The sequence below is a fragment of the Rhagoletis zephyria genome, unplaced genomic scaffold (assembly GCF_001687245.7).
Source record: "Rhagoletis zephyria isolate East Lansing unplaced genomic scaffold, Rhagoletis_zephyria_1.1 Rzeph_scaffold_00012, whole genome shotgun sequence".
In the NCBI taxonomy this organism is placed as follows: Eukaryota; Metazoa; Arthropoda; class Insecta; order Diptera; family Tephritidae; genus Rhagoletis; species Rhagoletis zephyria.
Window position 1 is genome coordinate 506243 of NW_016157096.1, and position 22535 is coordinate 528777.

Consider the following 22535-nt stretch of genomic DNA (forward strand, 5'->3'; position numbering starts at 1 on the left):
AAAGGGATGCAACGGGGGACAATTGACACTTCCTAGGACATCGCAATGTTAAATTCGCCAGTCGCTAGCATGCAAAAGAGAATTAATGCGTACTAGTCATGGTTCCAAACGCACTAGAACCGAACCAGTTCCGCACTAGTTCGTTTTCCTACAGGGTATCGCACAGTGTTCGCTGAGCACCGAACCGCTATCTTAATTCCATATACTAACTCATTCAAGCACGTTTGTTTCAAATTATCTCAGCACTGTTAGAGAAATTATCTTAACTTAGACGTATCTATTTACTTTCTCTTGCGTTAAACTGTTAAGTTGTGGAGGAAATAGGCTGAGATAATATGGACCAATTGTGTTTAGCTGAGTTAGTGCAAAGTTACAATAATTCATCGAATTAAGATAGTTCATCGCACGACGTTCAAGTTGGGATAAATTGTTGTCTATTGACCAGTTGAGATAGAGTAACTCGAAGCCATCGATGCAGTCAGTGGATCCTCCTTTTTACTCGGCGACAGTTCGTACGTTCGAAAGCCTAAATTGATATTTTATGGAGAGTTGCTCGCAGAAGATTGCTCCACTCAACTTTACATTCAGTTTCGACTTATCCGTAAAAATGTCCACAGGCCCATGGTTTCAGATACTACTACAGATACTTAGTCCTCTCTGGAGGGAAAGTGAATGGAGAAGCATCTGCTCGGACCCAGAATCGGTATGCAGTGATCGATTCGGGGCAGTATAAACTCGAAGCTATTTAGAATTCCAGAGTTATCATAGCTGGAAACGAACTTATAGCTCAATCCCCTTAGCATGGCTGTTACGGGCATAAGGCTTAGCATTGCGTTAAGCGCAAGAGTGGTTCGAAGTGCCTAACTGAGGCAGGTTATTGTACTTTCTCCAGACTCTTAACGATCATTACCTTATTAAGTGGGCTCCACTACACAAGAGTGCCATACAGTAAAATTGGTTCCAATATAATGCCATTGAGCCAGTACATGACGCTTGGCGAGATGACTCTCCGCTTGCCAATATTATCTGCAATAATATAAGGATACCGACGCCTCGCATATCCATTGATCAATATTCGCCCTGCGGGAAACTTTGCTATCATGGATCAAGTTGAGATACTTTACCCTGTTGGCGAGTGTTAGAGGAAAGATAGGGATTTTATATCTTCTGGTAAGCAAATAACAAACCCCAACATATTACGATTCACGCCTTAGCCGCACGTAGCTGCCTAGTTTTCGGCCAAGTTAAGGTATCCCTGCATAAATCCCGTCAGGGTGTCAAGGAACTTCTCTCTAACTATCAGTGCTACGTTATTCGCATAGGCGACCACCCGCGATTCACCAAAGTATCCAGTATCCGTTGACTAAAAAACCCGAAAGTAGCATAGAGGGAACTCTCCCTTTGGAGCACCCCTACTCACATTTCTCTGGACATAAGCGTTGCCCTAATAAAGCAAGCGATAAATGCACCTAATAAGGTCAATACCGACATACCGTTTTTTGTATTTAGAGTGTCAATTTCCTTAGGGAGGACTATTTCGAAAGTCCCTCGAGATCAATGGTCTCAATCAGGTCTCAACCGCATATTTCTTCGGCGAGATCCAAAAGAAAAAGAAAATGGACAAATTGCTACAACCATCCCTTCAAGAAGAAAAGATACACTTCCCTTCCGAAGTCAAATATCTGGTAGTTATCCTTAATGACAAGCTATCGTGGAATCTGCATCTAGGTAAAGCTATTCAAAAGGACAGGGATACCATCTGGTCTTGCCGGAAGTCAAGGGTCGAAACTGGGTCATCAGACCTAGACTGCATATACTGCACCTATCTAGATAGAAATAGAGTCAACTAGACTAGCCTGCCTGAACATTAGTGGCGCGATAAGAACAACACCAAAAGGTGCTCTCGAGGCGCTTCTACACTTGCCTCTCTCAGGTCAAAGGACAACATAAAGGACTGCGCATTAGCTTTGTGGACCGAGGTTTAACTTTAGACATAATTTCACGGTCTTCTTCCAAAATAAAATGAACTGCGACAACGAATAACCAAAACCTCGGAAGGACAGTCACATTTGGTATACTGACGGCTCCAAGGTTAATCATGGCGTCGGCATCAACCCAAAAGGCTCCTTTTCGCTAACATGCGGCGAGTTAACTCTGTCTTTGAGGTCGAAGTGCATGTCACTGAATTATGTCTGAACTACTGCTTGAGGAAGTATGTGGNCATTAAAATACCATTCTTCCAAAAAAAAAAAAACGTACTGAAGCGTAAAATTTTCTTCTTATATCAGTATCATTTCCCTTTACTGCTTTTTTCCTTTCATTGCTTTTTTGTTTTGTTTTTACGAATCAAATATTACTCAAAGTACTTGCTTTCATTTGCACCTCATTAAACTTTAAAGTAGACTGCAATGTCCTTTCTTCCTGCTTATTGCAGAACTTCCTTGAACTTTCTATTGTACAAGGCGGTAAATACAGACAAACGTATGTAAGTAGCACTACTATGAAAGCAAAAACTTTCGATTGCAAATGGCAAATATACAACGGCATATGTACCTATGTACATATGTATGTATTTATGTTACGTATGTATATATCGTTGCCGTAATATAGAAAAGCCTTAACTAATTTTCTTTCGATAATCAGCTTTGCACAAAGGTCGGTAGATTACTCACTAAAGGTCTAATAGAATTTAAAAACAGCAATAAATTAGTAGCAGAATTTTGAAGGAATTTTCAACTGACGAACTTAAGTTTTTATAAAATTTTGTAAATACTTGGTAAAAACACACAAATTTTAGATAGGGCCTTTCTATACTGAGGTAGGGATATTTAGGTGCAATTTGTTATACTTATATACAATATATATGTATGTAGATGTGTATTTATTATACAGCTGATACTACTACTAGAGATGGGCGGGCGACTTACCGACGGCAACTTTCGAATCACGCACATTTTTTTGGGAATTTTGGGAAATCAAGTTTGAAAGCTTTTTTTTTATGAGACTTAACTATACATTTATGTAACTGACATTGTAAAATATGCAGTTTCCGTGTACGCATGGTATAGAACATCCAAAGGTTAATCACGTCAAAACAATAACCCAAAATAGGTAAATTTGCACATCCATGCTTCTAGTATAACGGTGATGATATGTATACAAAATTAACCATTGGATTGTGGTAACTGAAATAATTTAGATACATACATATGAAAAATTTTATTCGAAAATTTTTCTTTTTCCTTGTTTTTATCTTTATTTGTCTTTGCCGCAATCTTAACCCATATCGGACCGACGGTTTTTTTTTATAATATCTTGATGGATTTCCATACTGAGGTAAAAATGGGTAGCTAAACTCGAATTTGTTGGAAACAAAATTTTGCGATTTTTCATTTTCGAACACTGGGTCTAACCAAATTTTTATTTTATTTTATTCAAAAAAAAAATTAAAAATATGTGAAAACAAAATATTCATGGAGCTTTCTATTTTAAATAGTTGGACTGAGAACAATGTGTACGAAGGTCAACGTTGCATCTATATATTTCATACATATTATAAGTTTATGGCACAATCCACATCTCCATGAGTAAGGTTGAGGGGCAAGACAGATGATAAAAGTATCTGAAGCCAAAAGTAGGGAAAACTAAGAAGAGGCCCGGTCTTCAGTCGAAAGTTGCCATACCTTAAATGATAGTAGACTTCTAAGCAGAAGTCCATAAAGGCCAACAACTCTCCTTGGATCGCTTCACCCATTCCTATATGTATTATATTCTTTTATTAGATTGGGTTTGTTGTAGTGATATATAGGTTGCGGTGATATGGTCTTTTATTTGAGGTGTTGTACGTATAAATTATGCAAAGTATGTTTACCTTTCACAAATAGGAACAGAGCTAATACTTTATTAACGTTTCACAAATTCACAATCATAATAACCCTTTTCCAATTGCCTTAAGTTTTAAATTTTTTGCTAACAACTTGCCTGTTGCGCATAGTAGTTTTTCAGATAAAAGGCATATACGGTAAAAAAAGTTTAAAATAATTATGTGGCGATATGGATACTCAACATTGTCCGCTGCCCCTAAGACGTACAGAGGCTTCAGTAGATTTTTCAACCACGAGTTGCGCCCAGCGTTTGATAAGTCTAACACGTAACTTTACACATTTTTATCATAGAGGTGCCCGTTATAATGACTTTACAAAAAAAAAATATAATTAACATTTTGTTTTATTTGCGAGAGAACTTCATATGCAGTTATTTTTTAATATTATTTTTTTGATTTATTGTAGATAAATTTCTTCATATCTTTTTTAATAGCTTTCATAGCATCGCGTAGCTTAAGAAAGCTGTAGAGGTGAAAATTTCTATCGAAATCTAGCTCCGAGATAGTACCATACCTTCGGACCTTTAAAACCACCAAAAAAGCGATTCACTTTTGAAAATATACACAAAATTACACACCTTCGCAATGTGAGAGGTTTTTTTTTAAGTATAGAAAATCAACTTGAATATTTTTGATTTTCAGTAAGATTATACATTGATTTCTGAACACTGTTACACCCCACAGTAAAATTTAGGACATACAAAAACTTTACAGTCGGAGCTTTGGAGATGTCTTTTATGTTAAAAAGTTACCTGGAAAAGTTTTCTGGAAATCCGGGAATGAATTAGGTCCACCTAGCTTGTTCCACACGACACACTATGCGTCAGGTTGGTTGAAACCCATAAACTACCAAGAGGAAAAATACCTCAAATTTTTTGGTAAAGTCAAAAATGGCAAAAAAAAGGTTGTAACTAATTAATAATAATTACGGAAATTCAACAATTAGTACAAATTATATACAAATTCTTGCAAATAACTTATTTCCTTGCGCCAGAAGCAGTAAAAAAGAAAGCAATTATAAGTTAATAAATATAAAGGAACAATGAGATGACTAAAACTAATCGCCTAAGTTCTTCGTCACTTTAGTACTTAACATACTCTCAGAAAAGTATTTTTTTTTAGTTCATTTCACCATCGCATAAAAGCACCCAGCAAAGAATTTTTATTTTATTTTTTTTTTGTGCCTTTTTATGACAAAAAAGCTTGTTGTAAATGATTTTAGAGTATTTCATTAATTCCTCCCAGTGGTATGCCGCTCTTCTGCTTTCGCATTCGCTTGTTTAACACGCCAGCCAACATGGGCACTTGAAGATAAATTATGTACAGCTTAAGTGTCAAGCTTGTCTTGTTTTTGTTGCTTTTATGCTATGTAAATTGTTTGTTTGCTTGTTTATTAGCACAACAAAAGCAGTCGAAATAATTATAGATACACACACAGACGCATACAGTGAAACACAACAAAACAGGAATTCAAAATAAAAAAGGACGAAACCACAGACGTCAAGCAGGCTTATACGAGCGGCAAGCCAAGTCTGCAATACTCGGCGGCTACACCAGATACCAACCGCAGTTTATTCGGATTTTATTATGATTATTATTTTTGTATGTAGCAAAAATTTGAGGCTTCCCGCTGTTGCGACTGACCTCATAAAAAATCGCTTGCCTTTGGCGGCCCTTCGTAACCACAACAAAGTTTTGCGGTGTACATATTAAAGTTGCGTAAATTTCCTGCTTGGTTGTTGTGGTTGTGATTTTTTGTTGTTGTTGTTGTTGCTGGCAAAGCACATAAAACTTGTCAATTAAATCGGCATTGTGTTGTCATTAAGTTGAATGAGCGCTCAAGTTTTCGCTGCTTTGCTTTTAGTTGCCTTCTGCGTTGCATACTCTGTGGCGCACAACGGCACTTTTGTACGCTGCTGCTGCTATTGCCTTTGTTGTTGCAGTCGCTAGTGCCTTTTTACTATGTTTTATGTTGTTGTTATTGCCTTGCTGCTGTTCTTCTAGTTGTTGTTGTTGTTCTATTTTTTCAAGCACTCTAAGCTTGCTCATTCGCCATTCTGCTTTGTATGCAAACAACTTGTATAACCCATTGCCTTTTCACGTCGCCTTTCAGGCACAATAGAGCGCAAACATCAGCGCGCCAGCACAATCATAAGCACAAGCGCACTTACACACACATACATACATCACATACATAGATACCTGCTCGTGCGCCTCAGCATATGCAACATGCATACATACAAATTCATTCATTCATGAGATGGAATTTCAAGTTAACACTTCGATGCGCTGCCACAAAATTATACTCGTTCGCGCTGCGAGCTTTCACTGCCAACTTGCCTATATATGTATATATGTAGTATGGCAAGTAGCATATTTCACATCATTTTCATATTTTTTATTTATGTTTTCTGTATTTTATTTTTCGTACTTGAACTAGTGGTTTTCGCCCCAGTGAAGCACCCGTAAATCACGCATCAGTTGTAGCCGAGTTCCCCAACTGACGACTAACTGACTGACTGACTGACTATTCACGCCACTATAGCTGTGCCAATGAAAGTAGTACCATCCATGCTTGTCACTCTCGCACTCACCCGCCCACTTACTGGTCGCCCACTTACTGAATCGCTCACTCGCGACACTGTTTTAATGTACGAGTATATATGTATGTACATACATATTTATGTAGAAATCTACAAGCGCTAAGGTAGCTTCTTCATTTTGCATATTTTTCACATAAATTACTACTTTTCCCACTATACACGTTTTTTGGCGTCATGCTATTTTTTTTTTACTATTTTTCGCATCTCTCGTATTTTTCGTATTTTCTACAATTTCCACAAATTGCTGAAAACATTTTGCCATATTTTTTCGTTTTTTTTACTTTTTTATTTTCACCTTTTGCACACCTAGTATTTTGCTTTTGCTGCTGTTTTGCTTTTGCTTGCTGCTATTGCTTTTGTTGAATGTACATATGTTTTTTTTTGCTTCACTTTAGTTTTGCTACTGTGTTGCTACTTTTCTGTAATAGTTATACCCCAACTTTGCTCTGCAGCTTGCCTGCTCACCAACAACTTCTTCACAACAGCTGGCAAAGTAATACTAGTAGTAAGTATTCCGCGCTGTGCGGCACTTCGTTAGCTTCCTTTCGGTTGTCGCGAGCAACTGAATTCGTTTCTCTGCCAGCATCGCCATTTAAGATAGAAAATGTTTGTGTACGTGCTCCGTTATCCGCCTGACCCGCTTGCTTTGCCACCAGTTATCCTTTGCTGCTACTGCTGCGCTATTGAGCTTTCGAAAAGCTCTCCCATGCGGGTGGTTCTAAGAGTTTCAAATGCGTTAAATGTTAATTTTCTACTCTTTTTTATAGCCAATCACATGCACAATGGTGCAGCAAGTTGTGTTTAACCAGAAAAAAGCCAAAAATACTGGGTACACTTTCATTTGTCGTGGTCACCTGTGTATGCTTGCATTGTTGTTTCTTCTTCAATTTGTCATACAAATGTGTGTCTCACGGCTGAGTGGAAGGTTAGACGGGCTTTGTTGATGCTGTAATATATGTGTGTGTGTGTGTGTGTGTGGGGGGGTTCGCGTACGCGTCCCGATGCGTTGCTGATGCAATGCAGCTGTTGATTTCTGCTTGAAGAAAACGCGACAAATGGTGGATAATGGCATTGAGGTGACAGATCAACTGGATTGTATTATTATGTTGTCAGAAGCCAAAGTTGTTCGTGGGTTCGCAAAACTGTTTACCTATTATTTTTTATCAAAACTATGACCATGTGCTTTTTAACGCTTTTGTGCTGGGAAGGGAGTAGCATAAACGTTTAGCTAAACAAGCTCACGTTTACACAGAGCGAAAACTACCTAATAAATAGAACAAACGTTAGGAGATACATATTCCATGGGTTTTCTTCAAGAAGAAAGTCTTCTTATAGGATTATCTTTTCAATGAAATTAAGAAGGAATTTTCTCGATTTTTATTAGGTTACCTAATTAAAAGCAAAAAATAGAAAATGCAAAAAACCAACCCGTCCTCGAACCTGGGACCTACTGAAGGGCAGTTTAACAGCCCTTCCTATTCGGCTACGGTTATCGCGTCGCCGACACTTTTCTATTTAATAATACTTGGCATAAATGTCTTTAAATGAATTCAAGACGACTTCACATAAAACTGAGAATATTTTTTTTAAAGGATACAATCAAGCAGATTTTCTTAGAAGATATTATTATAAATAGAATCAATAAGAATTTTCACACAAAATAATAAGGAATCTCTACGGACTTTTCTTCGTGTTTTCGTCAGTTCTACCTCTTACAGCCAATTTCACGAAAGCAATTTAAAGGTATGGTTAGTCTAGACTTAATTTAACTTACGTAAGGCATCGTCAATGATTACTCAACACGTCAACTTAGCCAGAGGCGAAACTATTTTGTTTTTGAATTTTCCTTTTCAGCCTAAAACCCACATCAAAAAATTCCCGAACGAAAATGTATTGCTTTGTCCAATATATTAGGTAACGTTACGTTAATTAAGTATATACTAACTGAATCTTAAATAAAAAATTATTTTAACGTGTTTATATTTTATATGTAAACTGACAGAAAATAAAAAAACATTTTCCATTTAAATTGCTGGTGAAACCGAGTATTAGTCTAGAAACTTTTCATAGAGAAAATGTTCCTTATTTAGACAGCTGAAATCTTTCTCTGTGTCATATTCGCAAAGCGAATGGGTCTGCTAGTAAACGAGGACATGATGAAGTATGTTCTGTCTTCAAAGAAACAGTCAGCGCATTCGCGCCTTGGCACTCACATCACTGTTGACAGTTACATATAATTTCGAGAAAGTAGAAAATTTCGTTTACTATGGAACCAGCTTTATTATTATTTATTAGTGATACATATTATTTTATTAGTGATACATTTTATTTATGGTGATAAATATGTATTTCTCTTACCTAATTCCCTTAATTCAAACTGAATTTGATTTTTTTAAATAGATGGCCACCCTCCTATAGTTAAGCTAAGAAACAAAGCTTTTCAAAATCATTTCGATTGATACCCAGTTTGTAAAAATTTATTTATTTTATTTTTTTTACTAATTTGAATATAATTTTTAAAAGGTGGCAACTCTTTTCAAAAAAATAATACCTTACTGCATATCTGCAGTCCAAGCTACTTAATTTGACACCTCATTTTAGAAAATCAAACGAACGGTGTGGATTAGATGGCATTGATTACACTGGATCGCAAATTTTTGGTTTGGCCACTATCCAATTTCTATGTATTCCGAAAATGGAGTTAATTTTTTTTTATATGGACACGTTTTCGAGATATTTGCAATTTACCGTTATTTAGCTTAAAACAAATAGTGGTACCACTTAATCACGTATATCTTACGAACCAATTTAACAATCATAAAATGAGACGTTAAATCAAAGCTAATGAAATTCTCCATATATACATATACATTTCCGATAGGACTGACAGTTTCTTTTAAATTAATTAATAATTCCAGTTTTTATTTTTATTTTTTTATGAAAAAATGAAACTAAATCAAACTTTAACAGAAGAAAAATTTTTAAACTAACAGGCTCTGTGCCAAATTTTTGCATTTGCTAGCCGTTTTTGAACGAAATCAAGTTACAAATGGAGAAAATCGATCGATAAATAAAGAAGTAATGAGTGGTCAAATGAAAATACGCAAAGATTTTTTATTTGAAAAATGAGCAGGAAAGAATGTTACTCATACGCCACGTACACCTGAGTAACACTCCTTTCGGCTCAAATAGAAAGAAGAAGAATATAAAACTATAAAAATTCGACGAGTTTTAGCAAATTTTTATGAAAATTTTAAACTTTTCATTTCGATTTTTTAGAAATTTTTCAGTTTTCAGTTTTTTTTTAGAAGTTTTTCAGTACTTTTGTAGCTAGAACTTCGTACCGTTAATGTTTTGTTCACCCACTTTCTTCCATACAAAGTAAGTTCGAAAATTTTTTTTGTATGGAGAAAATGAGCAACAAAAAAAAATCCTAGGTATTCGCACTTTATTAAACTAAAATTTAACGGGCTACAAAACTGCGTACTCAGAAGGTTTCTTAGAAATTTAGATAAGATGCTCAAAATTTTGATAGAAATTTGTAGAATTTTCCTAATTTTTGTACTAAGTTTAAAATTTTGACTTACATGGTTTTTGTAAGATGACGAGCTTTCCCAGGCTTTGTAATTTTGAATGTTGTTATAGCCCTCTAGTTATGTAAGTCTTTTATGTATTTACGTATAAAATAACATTCCTATCAATAGGTCATTTAAGTATTTTTCCATTCGGTTAACTACATAATAATTAAGTATCAAACACTCGAAAAATAACTTATGGTTGTTGTTTTTGTATTACAATAATAAAATAAAATAAAATAAATAAGCTTAATAATTAAGGGTATTCCCGTATACTGGAAAAATATCAAAAATTTCCATTTTCACTGACAAGAAAATCTTACGAAAACCAAAAATGGCGTACAAATGACACTTTTTAATAATAAGGAACATCGTCTACGAACCATCGTTTAGCATCGTGGTGTTGATTTGCTTTGTCGTCTTTTTAGTATAAGTTTCTTGCTTGGATTTCCGCTTTACATAGTACATACTCACGTACCGGTGTAAATAGGTATAAGTACTAGCAAAAGAGGAGCTCAGCATTTCGGCTTTTGAAGCATTACATTCCTTTATTTCCGGTTGCTTTTCCTACACAAATTATATGTATAAATAGGCACATGAACTAATCTCGGTAAATCCTAAATCACCCACTCTTAACTGCGGATGCCTAATCAAATGAAAAGCAAGTGAATGCGAATGTGCCAAGTACCTATGCTATTATTCATAGCTACACAAGTACATACATAAATTTGATGTACATACTCGTTTGTATGAATACCACTACAAATGTAGATGCGGTTTTTGCAGACGTTATTATGAATGTTTATTTGGCTGTAATTCTAGCAGTTAAGCAAACATTATATGATTTATAATACAAATGCTTAAAAAACATATGTACATATGTATGTATGTATGTATGCATGCATTTAAGAATGTTTTTATGCATTGCACGTATTTACATCTGTATTAAGTGTGGTAAACAAATTGCTACCACACACAAATATGCAAAGTGTAATACAGTCAAGCATACTCGTAGATATGCTTATGTCGAATCCATTCGAAGGAAGCCGCCGCACTCGAAAAAGGGTTACATTTGGAGAAGACTGCGTTGTTAGTTTGTCAAATACTCACATACACGTACGTACAGTACCATTTCACTACAAATTTCATATGTTTTGTGCTTGACAGTTTGCCCGAATTGAGCATTTAATTTTTTTGCTAGCTTTTTACTGCATTATAATTTATATGGATGTATGAATGTATGTATATGTATAAGGAGAACAATTGCTTATACAAAGAAAAATTATTGTAACGTTTAACAAATTTGCAATGAAAGTGCGCACGCTGTGCCTGAACCGGACAAAATGGCGAAAAAGTTGATCAAAAATCGGCTTGATTGGGATGACTCGGTATCACTGCCCGATTAAAAATACATAGAATTTAAAATTGGAGCTGTTCCGTCTTTCGAAATATTTATCCTGGATCCTTTTTTCCGAAAGTTATTTTACTTCCACACGGTCCGCAAACTTTCTTTCTATTTACCTGATGGGAAAACTTCTTTTTCAGATGAGCCATCTGATGATGTAACGCCAAATAATTTAAATTTTAATAATTTCGCAGAAAATTGCTCCATGCTGAAAACAGGTAAACTGGTACAAACAGAAAATACTTGAGAGAATAATTGCAATAATCAGTGTTGCACTGATTTTGAAAGTTAAAGCTGAACAATAAAAAAATACTGGAAAATTGTGTTATTGAAACAAATAATTGTGCCAAAATCAGTTTTTGCTGTTCAATAAATAAGTGACCTTGGGGTCAAGCTGGGATTGTATTTCTAGGGATTGTAGTCGAAAGTTCAGAGCTTTATTTAAGCCTAAGGACTTCTAACACCTTTTGTTTAATTCCGGTAAGTACTCAAAAATGTTTGCAGTTTTACCATAGTGTTGCATTTTTAGACAAAGTTGTGTATTGCAAAATGCTTTAGTGGATTTTGAACCGAACCGAACCGAACCGAACCGAACCATTTTTTGGGGACGGTTTCGGTTCGGTTTAGGCATTTCAAAATAAAAATGGTTCGCTTCGTGGTTCGGTTCGAAGCCCCAAAAAAGCGATGGTTCGGTTCAAAAACCGGTTCGGTTCAAAACCGGTTTGCAGCCCTGCTTAGTCAAATGGTCAAATGGCCTTTGCCGGTTCTGCGACTCTACCAGTGAAACACCACTGCGCACCCTTTATCGAGTGTGATGCAGTCTGCCAACGACGTGAGAGAAGTGTGGGTTCGATGTGGCCACAGCTTACGCACATTCACTCCCTATTCCCGAAAGCGCTATTGAACTTTCTGAGGGATAGAAACTAATTATCTATGCCGTAGAGCAGAATTGCACACCCGAATTCTATGCCATTCACCTGATTTCCAGGAAATTGAGTCTCTAGAAAAACAGAGAGAGTCTCAATCTTAGTCTCAGTTAAAGAGCTATCAGGCCTCTTGAGTGACTCCAGCTTTGTCGTTTGGTCCTTCTTCAGAACTTTTACCAGCCTATCTGTTTGAAACGAAGGCTTCAATCCTGGTACAGTATTCTTTAAAAGAGGCACTCTTGGCAGAGCGAATAAGCCTCTTAAATTCTCTTTACGTGCTGCAATAGCGTTCCCAGTCCATCTCAAAATGAAACTCCTTGCTCCACCATGGAACATACGTACCGCCAATAGGTGGACGAGACGGACAAACTGACACGTAGGGCAGCGCTTAAATTAGCCACCGCCTCATCAATGGATTGAGTGAATCGTATCCTAGGTGGCGTCGTGGTCTGGTTCCCAAACTCCTACCAAAAACACGGCCAGTCTGTTTATTGCAAGTCGTTGGAGGGTGGAGGGTCTATGGCAGCTCGGTCCACATGTCAAGACATTGGTCTTGTTCCGATTCTGAAGAAGAGAGAATTGACGTTACCTCTCCACTCTCCTCCAGGACGCGCTCCTGGTCTGTGACGCGGGGGACTTTGGCAATGGTTGGGCCTCCAGAATCCATGCCCCTGCCGCAAATGCGGATGCATTTCCAGAGATTTTAAGATATGCGTTTAATAAAACTTGTTTAATTTGCTCTGAAATCCTAATAATATGGACACAAGTGCAAACGACTTCGCTCTTTTTTCTTAGGTGTTATTTAAATTGTAGAATAAAAACCTGTTTTTTGGGATGTGTTTTGCATATTCAATTTGCATAAAACTTCGAGCTCTAGTAATAACACTGTAGGCATTCTTAGCGCAAACTATCATTACCCCTGTTATGGCGATGCATGCGGCCTTCGGAACTTTGCCTGGTTTTACATGATTAGTACCGATTACGTAAGGCTGTCTACCAGTCGAGGCCCAGCTATTAAGAATTATTTGGTCTGACGATTACAGGCTCGAAGAAGAGTTATTCCGTTGCTTGCACTAATTACCGCGGGATAAGCCTACTCAGCGTTCCAGAACTAACGAGGTTTCATAGTACAACCGACTCACAGGCTATTCGAAGATCTTTTAATACAGCATTCAAAGGAGAGGTGTTAAGGAAAAACCACTGCCTGAAAGCTGTTATTCAGGAGCGCTCCTTATTTTACCCTGTGTATGTATATACATATCTAAGCACATCCACCCTGATATAAATAAATACATATTTTCGTGCATATTAACGATAATCTCTGTTCGCTGAAGTGCGACATAAACAATTAATCACACGGATTTACACCAAAAAAAAACGCACAATCCCTCGACACAAAAATACATTCAGAAACAAATAAATAAAGAAAAAAATGTCTTGCTGTTAACTTCATCCGACTAATGTCTTTATCACCATTACATCGAGCGCACCCTCTGACCGCCTGTTTATTGACACCCATTTGCGCTGTAAGATAAATATTTATATACACATATATACATATATATGTATGTATGTATGTACAGCTGTAGAAGGCAAAACACAACCACCCTTAGCAGTGTGTAACAAACCTGCTGTTCAGATTTTTTTGCTTTAAAGTTTTTATGACCTTTTTATTGAATCTTTAACGCTTTAAGGCCTCAAATGAATTAAGGTAAAAAGTTTTGAGGTAAAATTTTTTATCAAATTGACTTACGATAAGCCAAATCAAATTTTCAACTTTTTGAATGAAAGTTTTAATTCTTCGTTAGCACGCAATTCAAATGAAGTTAACTAGAAAGCCGCACAGAGAATATCATCAACCTATCAGCCAAGTTTTGTAACCATAAATAAATTTTCAAACTCTTTACCACTTAAGTATGTATGTACAGTACAATAAGTGTGTATGTAAATGCACGTAATTACGAATAAGGCATGCCACACATACATACATATGTATGTACGTACGCATGCTTGTAAGGTTTTGTATAAGACCAAAAGCATGGCAAGCTGGTAAGTTAGTTGTCATCTTCCGTCATAGAGCTTGAAACAATGAAGGGATTAAGCACAAATGTTAGCATTTCGGCGTACAATGGCGCATACAAAGAGCAGCCGGTATTAAAATATTTGTATGTGAATGCACATATGTAAATACTACGTACTTAGTTGTGTAATGTTTATCTATACATACCCACTAGAAAAAGTTTCCGCACAAAATTGTCTTTTTACAAAATTCTTAAAATAATAGCTCATTATTTTTTCCGCTTCTACAACATTTTACACCAAAATTTCAAAAGAAAATAGGCTCTTTTAGTCGTTACTTCGAAAAGAATGTTTAATTCCGAGTAAAACTAGGTATACTTTTTTTTGGAATTTTATAAAAATTTATTCCAAAATTACTTCCATGTAATTTCACTGAAAATTTGAATCAGTTTAATTGGATTCACTTCGAGGTTTCAATAACTCGTATGAAAAAATTTTAATGTTTCTCTATAGAAAATGGCATAACTTCATAAATTTTTTATTGATTTTGTTTTACTCGGAATTGAACATTCGTTCCGAAGTAATGACTAAAAGAGATTATTTTCTTATGAAATTTTGGCAAAAAATGTGTTACAAGTGGAAAAAAATAATAAACATTGGTCTAAATTTCAGAATTGTTCCAAAAATTTTCCACATACATATTAACAATGTGCTCAACAAATTTTTGATTTCTTTAAATAGTACAAATATTCTTCTTTCTAAAGCCACATCAATATTTAAAATTGGTTAAAACTAACTAAAAATTCTTTAGTGCCGGAAGTAATGTGAAAATGGTTTCTTAAGAATATGTTGAGAATGTGAGGGTGTTAGAAAAATTTTTAAAACACTTTCGTGAATTAATCGGTTGCTACAAACTACCGTTGATTTTTGATATTTTTTGCTGACGGTGTAACGCATTTTTGCAAAAAAATAAAGATTTCTAAATTTTGCACAAAGTTTGAAACTTATATTCGAATGGTTCAGCATTACCTATATTTTCATGAAAAATATACGAAATGTTTTTTTTTATGAAAAAATTTAATTTTTTTGTTTGTTAAATATATCTACGAAAACTTTTTTCAGTGAAATTTTGATGAAACTTTGATAAAGTTTTCTAAATTTAACTCAACGTTTGAAGCTTATATTTGAATGGTTTATGTATACTATAGAACGAAATATATTTTCGTAAAAAATTCAAGAAAATATTTTATGAAAAATATTAAATGTGTAAAAAACTATATCTACGAAAACTTCGTCCAGCAGGTCTATGTATGTAGGCTTATATGTACATACAGTGGTGAACACATAATTAGGGGCGCGACTTCTTTACAAAATTTTACAACTTATTTTTTCTTTATTTATTTTGAATTGTTTTTTTTTTTACATAAATATAGTTCAGACGGCAACGAAAACCATGTAACTCAAACGCCTTATCTGAACATCTTATCAATATATTTTCCATTGAGAGTGTTCTTGAAAAGTTGTCTAAGATAGGGCGTTTTCGGTATATTGTGAACAATTCTCTGTACCAATACTTTTTGCCGTGAGTGTATATATTTCATACAAAAAATCAAAACTAATTTTCATTTCTTCGTTAGTAGCTTGATTTTTTTTTTTTGTGAAAGTACAGGCCTTATTAGAAATACAAACGAAAAATACGTTATTTGTTTCATTTCATTCACAATGCAAACTTAAAACCAAAACATTTTGGGGAACGTGACCTGATCTAGAGGAGTCTATGTTCCTTGGCGTTTTTTGTGATATTTCAAAATTTGGCTTATTTCTATAAATCCTGAAACATTGTGTTATATGATTTTCGTTGCATAAATAAAAAATAAATTAAGAAAAATTAAATTGTCAAAGCTTGTAAAAAAAAATGTGTCCATAATTATGTGGCAACCACTGTCCATATGGCGATTTCTTGAATTTTTTCTATATGGCTTGACAATACTTACATATATAGTATATATTTATGTATTTACACATTTATGCGCATATGCTTAAGGTATTTGGAGAAAGCAAAAAGTAAAAGCTTAAAGGATTTCGATGCTAAATACATAAATCAACATCGTCGTAGGCGCATGAAAACATACAAACATGTGGGCGTGTTTTCAAACATGAATTTACATTAAATTTGAATTTGTTATTAAATTAAAACTCATCAGGGGACAAATATTTGCACCGAGAAAATTGAGTGTCAGTCTTTGGTGTCCGTTTAGAGAACTTAAGCCTAATGCCGAGATTCTATCATGATGTGAAGCCATCCTAGGATCTGGGGATTACATCGTCAGGATTCTCCCGCCAGACGCTTGCACAACATTAAAACTGTCGGGACCTTGGAGGTGATCGTGTACGCATGTGTCTTCCATAGAAGTTTGGTGTGTAGGATAAGTCGCACTTCACTTCACTTCACTTCACTTCACTTCACTTCACTTCGCTGGCGACGCTGACCACGACTACCTCCAGGGTTATGTCCCTCATACCCGGCAGGACTCTTTTCCTAGTAAAAGGTATGATGATGGCGGTTTGGGCTAGACACATGATAAGCCCTAACTTGTCACACCATTCCTTTGTTAATCTTAAAAAACCTCTTTGAATAATACCAAGGAGGGTGCTTTCAAATTTTCCCCCGATCGTCCTCATAGCCTTGGCAGTGGATACCATCGTAGGAGAGAAGATGAAGGAGTTCCTCCACCACTAAGCTCCACAGAAGGGGAGATAAAACGCCCCTTTATAGCAGCCCTTACCAAAAGGAGGCCACATTTCACTCAACGTGGCTAGTTATCGTCCTAGGTGTAGAAATTCCCAGTACGCGTAATTTGAAGATGCGCCGAAAGATCGTGTACTTGCGAGCAATCAGACAACTCTGAATCAATTGACGGACAAGATATGTAACTCAAGTTATAGATAGACACCATTGTAATCAGTGGCGAAAATAATTTCCACACATATGCAATATTCCTTTTTTTTAAGATTGACGACGGAGCAGGATCTGGTGCCTTCTCGCTGCAAATTTCATTGAGGCAAGCTCACAGACCTTTTGACTAGATACCAATGTGGTGTTTTGAGGTAAGGATGAATACAATCGTCATTTTGATAAACGTTGTAGGCATTGAGTTGCCGAAAAGGTATTCCATTTAGTTAAAATAAATTTCAGTTTGATTTTTCCTTGATTAATTTTCCAGCAATGAAATGCGCCCTAAAGTAAGCAATAACACCCATATGGACATTTAAATCGCACTGAGTTACAGATTAAAATGTATTCCAAGTTTAAACTTTATTTTTATTTCTTATTTCCTTACACTTTACAAATAATTGTTTCATTTCAGGCCAACAATTTTATTCGTTGCAAAAACTTTGCGCTCTATTAAATATTCAATAGCATCAAAGAATTCTCGTAAATGTTGATTCGAAATTGTACAAAAATTCGGTCAGTCAATCTTTTGTAAGCAACATTGTGGCAAAAATATTTCAATGCTACAATGTATGTATGTGTGCATGTAAGTGCAAGAGCGAGCAGACTGAACTACAGGCATACAATACATACATACATACAGACAGACGCAAACGTACAAATAGTTGGTCGAATAAATACAAGTTGCAGTGGTTGAAAAGATTCCTTTTTTTATGTGCTGGTGTTGCAAGTTCGCGGTTTAAGTAAACCACAACAGAAAAGCGAGAAATTATTTGAATCAATTTGGCTTTTCCGGAGAGGGAATAATTTAAAAAAAAAAAGTAATTATTTTAAGTGCTGCTAGTTTTGAACTAATTTTGTAATAAGTTTGATTGTTAATATATGTAATTAAATTTTAAATATTTAAACCTTGCACTAACTTACATTTGTATATTAATAATTTTAATTAATTTATGTATGCAATTCTTTTTTTAACTAACAAGCAAAAAATTAAATTTGCATTTCAGTAAATGCAAAAAACGTATCGCATTCCAATTTGAAGAAAGAGATTTGTCATTGCTAATATTTCATTTACAAGCATCTCTTATTTTTCTGTGCTGTCAGCTGTCAACTGCCAGCTGTCAGTCGAAGTATTTTTTGCAGTAATTAAACCACATTTGCAGTGATTGGTTTGTGCATTTTTTATTCATGGGCCTCAAAAAAAAGAGCACCTATCATTTCAATACATTAAATTTTCATTTTCTTCGATTTTTTTTTCTTCTCGTTTCATTTATACATTTTCAATTTCTTTGTGCAATTTATGCGCAACCAGCAGCCGAAACCGAAAAGTTTTGCTTAACTGCCATGAAAGAAAAACCACAGCTCGTGCAAAAGACAAGTCAGAAACTTTTTCTTTTGTTGGAAATGTGGGTATAAAAGCTAATAAATATAAGGCTAAGTGAGAAAGCTTTTAACTGAAAAATCGGTTCAAAGATAACAAAAAGGTAGTTGTTGTGCTGTTAGTAAATACGTATGTACAAGTATATAATTTTAAATTAATTTTTCGTTAAAGCACCTTCGCTGCATTCGCAATTTGCTCTTTCATTTGTAATTGGCTTACCAATTAATAGCCCAATAAAATGTCTCTACCCAGTGAAGGCACAATTCATCCTGTTTTGGCACAATCATAAAATATAGAAATTTAGCATAGCCAATATGTATATAAAAAAAATCACGTAACACGTTATAAATAAAAAAAAAATTCCAAAAAGTGAAAATTAAAAGCGCCACAAAATTAAAATAAGGGCCGCGAGAAAAATTTAAAAACCGCTGAATTCTATTTCGAATACGCAGTACAAAAAGAAAGTTTTCGCAACAACCAGCTTTTAATTCCGAATTTTTAGAAAAATTCTAAGTTTGCAGTTTTATAGTCCATTAAAAAAATTGCAGGTTTCCCAATATCCCGATGATTTTTGATATTTTTTTTCTGACGGTGTCATACATTTTCATCCGTTTAAAAAATTTTCTAACAAACTTTATATGGAAAAAGTGTAAAAAATTTAAAACTTCGAGTCTCCTTAAAAATTCTGAATTCAAAGTTTGCTGTTGAGAAAACCTGCTGAATTTTTATAATTTTTGAACAAAGTTTGAAACGATTTGTGTACATTAGACTGCATCACTCCCCATACAAAAAAAAAATCGGTACTATTTTTCCATTGGAATTATAAAATCTATTATATTTTAAGACGTCCGCCAAACTATTTTGGAAAAATATTAAGATTTACGTGAGCTGGACTGATTTGAAAATACCTCCAAAAATTTAGTTTTTTATGAATAAAATAGTTTCTTAAAGATTTTTTTTGGAAAAAACCCTTCAAATGACAAAACGGTTTAAGCTTAAAAAATTTGCATACAAATATTCCAAAAAAATTTAAAAAATCGGAATCGTAATGATGAGATTTTTGATGCTGTTTTTTAACTCTTTTCAATTTTTTTTTTAACTTTTTCAAAGAATTATTAATTTTTAACAAAACACGTTTGAGCGTCACAATTTTCCACCATTTAGAAAAAAATTCAGATTAAAACAGAACACAGCTAGGCTGCTGGATACGTCTCAAGCGATATGCAAAAAATTGGCATTCATATAAATTCTAGAGTGGAGGTACCTTCCTACTAAATATTCCTCAGAAATTATATTTGGCCCTAGTACCGATTTGAAGACTTTCATTTGTAGTATTTCGTGCCGCCATGATATGCTAGAACAGTAACATACATACATACATGTGGTCTTAGACTGGAACCGCCTCCCAGTGAAATACCGAACGATAGTGACTATGCAATCGGTACGGAGTTTAGTGAGCTAAAGTCTACTCGCTCGATTAAAAATAAAATGTATGCCTATGTGCATACATACATTTGTAAATATGCATGTGCATATCTCTAAGTGTATATACCTATAGAATTATGTAGTCCATAGTGAAATCCGCAATTTTTCATAAAATTTGAAATTTTCACGTACTACAGGCGCTCAAGTGCTTAAACATTAGAAATCACTTTGAAAATGAGATTCTAAAAGTATGCTAGCCTTAAGCTGTCACGCCTCCACAAAGCAGAAAGTCACATTACTTATTCTTGCCTGTGAAATCATGTTCAAAATTAAGCATACTTTTAGGATGATAGGAGATTTGCAAGTGTCTTGTGAGAAAAGCTAGGACTATTTTATATTCGTTTTTTTCGGTGTCGTTATTTGCAGTACGCAACCTTCACTTTAGCACATTTACACTCGAACACACACCCAGACACATACATACATGCTTACACGCCAGCTTCCATTCGGACCATATGGCAAAGCGCTCTTTCCTCTACGTTAAGAACAATTCCACTTAACAGCAACAAATTGTCTGCGAACAAGTAAGTGCAAATATTTGATTATGCATTTCCGATGATACTGTCGATGTATGTTTGTATGTAGATACATGAATTGTACATATGTGCATATACAGTGGTGGAAATAATTATAGCCGCACCATATTTTGAGAAGTTTTAACATATTATTTTTGTTTTTATTTAACTTTGGTTATTTTTTTATAAAAATATAGTTCATTCTTTAACAAAACCAGTGTAAATACAAGTTCCAAACTTTGTGCAATATTTAAAAAAAAAATCAAAAAACCTTCGTAAAATTTTAACTTTTTTAATTAGATTTCCTAGACAGATTCTGGGTATGCAGTTTTGTAGCCCATTGAATTCTGAATCTTGAAAGTTTCAAATGGCTAAAAATTACGGTTGATTTTTTACATTTTTTTTTTGTCCCATTTGCTTCCATATAACGTAAACCCACAATTTATTTTTATATGGAAGAAAACCGAAACATCCTGGACAAAAAAAAAAAAATCTAAAAAATCAAGCGTAATTTTTAGCCATAAGAATCTAAGAAGAAATCTAATTAAAAAAGTAAGAAATTTTTACGAAGGTTTGTAGAATCTTTTTTAAATATTGCAGAAAGTTTGAAACTTGGATTTACACGTGTTTTCTTAAAGAATGAACAATATTAAAAAAAAAATTATAATAATTATATAACAACAAAAATAATATGTTAAAACTTGTCGAAATGTGGTGCGGCTATAATTATTTCGACCACTGTAAATTAACTTTAAGAAACTAAAAAAAGAGAATTGATTGAACTTCATTTCAGCTGGCGTTTAGCACCTGATTTTCTACACCGCACCGTTGCAAATGCAACTGTGTTTATAGAAGTGTATAGTAAGTAAGTGTGTGACTTCGACTATGCACTAGAGATGGGCGCGGGATATCGGGACCCGCGGGACGCACGCTACCGATGTGAAAATGGCCGAGATGGGCGGTATCGAGAAGTTCTTTAAATTTTTTGCGTGCGGGACGGGACCAAAATCTTTTCCCGATAAAATGGGACAAGCCAAAACAATGACAAGCCAAAAACTGTTGCTTTCCAGCAACATTATAAGGTGGTTATACTTAACATACTTCTTAGTACTTGCTATTAAGCAGCATGACAAGGTGTTTATACTTCACATACTAAGTATTTAGTGCTTGCTACTACTCTACAGTATAAAATAAGCACCTTTTTATATTTTATAGAGACGAAGTCGAACATCAAAGCAAAACAAAATAGTCTTTCATAATTTTTTTGTGATTTAAATTTATGTGAAAGACATGTAATTTTTTCTTAGTGATAGATTTCGGGACACACGGGACGCTGAAAAACGTCGGGATGAGCGGTTGCGGGACATTAAAATTGAATTTCGCGATGGGCGGAATCGGGATTGAATATTTAGTCCCGTGACCATCTCTACTATGCACTAACCTAAAGCTGGCTTGCTGTGTATTCAAGCGTATTCGTTGTGCAAACATAACCATTTCTTCCACGTAACTGACTCACAGCAGATACCACCGCCATGACCACCACCACTATCACCACAATCTATGTAGATATGTAGACAGATTCATTCACTCTACCCTGCCAGACGTGAGATGTCTACATGCGAGTGTACACCAGTTACATGCATAAATATGTATGTATGTATGTATGTGTCTCCACCCAAACACTATCTTATTCAATTTCATTTCGCTTTTTAGATGTTGCTACGAGTATGTCGATTCCCAATTGGATAGCACCATTGCCGCAATATAAATCCAAATGCACGAGGATGTTG

General features: G+C 35.0%; 1 protein-coding gene across 9 annotated transcripts in view; it reads right to left on the minus strand.

Annotated features, from left to right (window-relative positions):
• The window catches only part of LOC108359043 (pickpocket protein 28-like), a 101300-nt gene that overhangs the window by 18521 nt on the left and 60244 nt on the right, over positions 1–22535 (minus strand). Inside the window, exon 1 of one of the 9 annotated variants that reach the window (XM_017610780.1) lies at positions 6782–7231. The exons of 3 other annotated variants lie outside the window; for them this stretch is intronic. The gene's annotated coding sequence lies outside the window, so the exon portion shown is untranslated. Of the gene's footprint in view, positions 1–5031; positions 5039–6314; positions 6757–6781; positions 7232–22535 lie in introns of those variants that run through there. 5 more of the 9 variants (XM_017610749.1, XM_017610722.1, XM_017610713.1 and 2 more) reach the window with 5 other exon arrangements.